The following is a 2,629-nucleotide window of genomic DNA, read 5'->3' on the forward strand; positions in this document are numbered from 1 at the left end:
GTAGTTTGTTTCCAAAAGGCAAAAACAAACAAACAAAAACATCCTCTTAAAGTAATGAGTCATCAGGGAAGTGTTTAAATAAAAGAAGCTTAGTCTGTATTTCGCTTCTTTTCCTTATGGTGTCTACAGTTAAGAAAAATAAAGCCACAGTGTTCTTTTCTTGCGGGACATTATTAAAGACAGCTGAGGAAGCCTTACATATCTCACGTGAACACGTTGCTGATGTCAATGCAACAATTCAAAGTGACTCAGAATACAGGCAGTTCTTTCCATTTTAGTGCTAGTGTAGTTTCTGTGATGTGTTTTCAGATACCAACCAATTGTTCCATGAGGAAGAATTAGCAACATTTTCATAAGCGTTATCTTCTACACGATGATTTTGATGCAGTAGATTGAAAGAAACGTCCTTTTTTCCCCCCCAAATTAAAGCATTTCATTTTTCATTGCTAATATAACTGTGGGTTATTTTTAACAGATGAGTAATGTCGTCACCTCCAAATATGCAGGTGTGACTTTCCAATTTCATATGATTCTCAGAGAATGCATCTATCCCTCCAATAAGTAAGAACAGGCTCACGGAATATATAAATGGTGCAGAGATGAAATCTTGGAAAGGTAGAAATTAAAGAGAACATGACATTTTTTATGTTTCAATAAATGAGAGTAGAAAATCTTCATTGGGAGAGAGATTTTTCCCTATATTTATATATATGTTAGTCTGTCAGTGGCCGAGAGAGGTATTGATGTCTCCTCTTGTACTTATGGGCATGTCAATTTCTCCTTTCAGTTGTACCACATTTTGATGCTTATATTTTGAAGTTCTATGACTAGTCCATACATATTAGAGTTTTTATGATTCTGGGAAAGCTGACCCCTTTATCATTCTATACTACCCATTTTTAGTCCCTGTAATTTCCTTGTTCTGAAGTCTACTTCGTCTGAAATTAATATAACAGCTTTAGTTCTTTTTTTAAAATTAGAGTTTAAATTGATATCTTTTCTATCAATTTTAACCAATTTATGCCTTTATTTTTAAAGTGAATTTCTTGTAGACAGCCTAAAGTTGGGTCTTGCTTTTTCATCTCATTTGAAAAATCTCTATTTTAATTAATATTAATGGATTGTTTATATTTAATATTGATAAAAGTAAGTTAAAATACCATCTTCATAGTTGTTTCCTAATTTTCCTAATTTTTTCCATCCTTTGTTTCTTTCCCTGTTCTACCATTTTTGGTTAATTTCCATATTTTTGCATAGATTCTTGTTTCTCTCAGGTATTATAATACATCTGAAGATCCACTTTTTTCACTGAAAATCCACTGGCAATTAATTCTGTTAGTTTTTATCTGTCCGAAAGAGTCTTCATTTCTCCTTCAGTCTTGAAGGCTATTTCAGTAAGCTGCCAATGAACACTCTGATACAGGAGTGAGAAAAGGCACAAGAACAAATGTCAGTTTTCTGCTATGTCACAAAAATGTTGGTTAGAAAACAATAATTACGTGTATTTAACGTAATTAATTTAATGATCAGTAATTATTGTCTCAGCAAATTAAAATGATTGGATTAATGAGGATTAGGGAGCTATCTTTATGCAAATAAGCTCATATAAACATAAAGCCACATCCCTTATGCTTACAATCTTGGAGCAAAGGCAGCAGTGATGGGTAGGAGCAATGTCGAACAAGGACTCATGCTTATTCTTGAGAGACTTGTTCATGGTCTACTTGGTTTTATGATATTTTTATTGAACTAAAACAGAATTCCTTGGTTTCTGCCTCTGGCCAGACAACCAATGATGGGAACCAAAAGGTGCCAACATCTATGGCCAGTTACATTCATCAGAAAATTAAATACTTGCCCTGGACTTAAGAGTGGGAAACCAGAATTGCTACTACTTATTATCCTACTAATTCATCTAAAAGTAAGCATTTTCTTTTCCTTTTGAGAGACAGGTGTTGATTCATCATTTTCCATGTGTGAAGTTTAAGGAAAGTTGGTTGGAATAAGGTCCATTATCTTGTCTTAAATTAATCTAGCTAATTAAGACAAATGGAGAAAACATTCAAAGAATTCTAAAACCCATGTTTACCTACTTACCAAGTCAAATACAAAGAAATAACTTTTAATTCCTCCACGAGCAGTGAGAATTGGATCAGACTTTACATTCTTCTACATGTTTTTTTTTTTTTTAGATTTTTATATCTGATTATTAGTTTACTCATAAGTAATGTACTCCGATTTTTTTTTAACGCCTACAGCGCATGGTCTTCCTAAGTGGTCTCCCATCCAAGTACTAACCAGGCCCGACCCTGCTTAGCTTCCAAGATCAGACAAGATCGGGCACATTCAGGGTGGCGAGGCCATAAATATACTCTGATTTTTAAAAGTTAAGTACTTGCTAATTGGTGCTGGAAAGACAGTAGCTTATTGTGATACATAACATATGATGAAATAATTAAGTTAAAAAGAGAAGAAAAACAAGAGCAGGACAGCATGAATGTGTGTGTGATTTTATGTTTTTAAAGAAAACTAGAAAGATGTAATTCAACTGACTTCTTAGTAACCCTAAAGCCTCTCGATATACATAGCAATATAGATCAATATTCTTTTGGGAATGGATTCATATTTA

General features: G+C 33.4%; 1 pseudogene; it reads right to left on the reverse strand.

Annotated features, from left to right (window-relative positions):
* Nucleotides 1-2,249: 2,249 nt before the first annotated feature.
* On the reverse strand, nucleotides 2,250-2,368 carry LOC111734825 (annotated as a pseudogene).
* Between the last annotated feature and the right edge of the window lie 261 nt (nucleotides 2,369-2,629).

This window comes from Pteropus vampyrus, unplaced genomic scaffold (genome assembly GCF_000151845.1).
Source record: "Pteropus vampyrus isolate Shadow unplaced genomic scaffold, Pvam_2.0 Scaffold7200, whole genome shotgun sequence".
Classification (NCBI taxonomy): domain Eukaryota; kingdom Metazoa; phylum Chordata; class Mammalia; order Chiroptera; family Pteropodidae; genus Pteropus; species Pteropus vampyrus.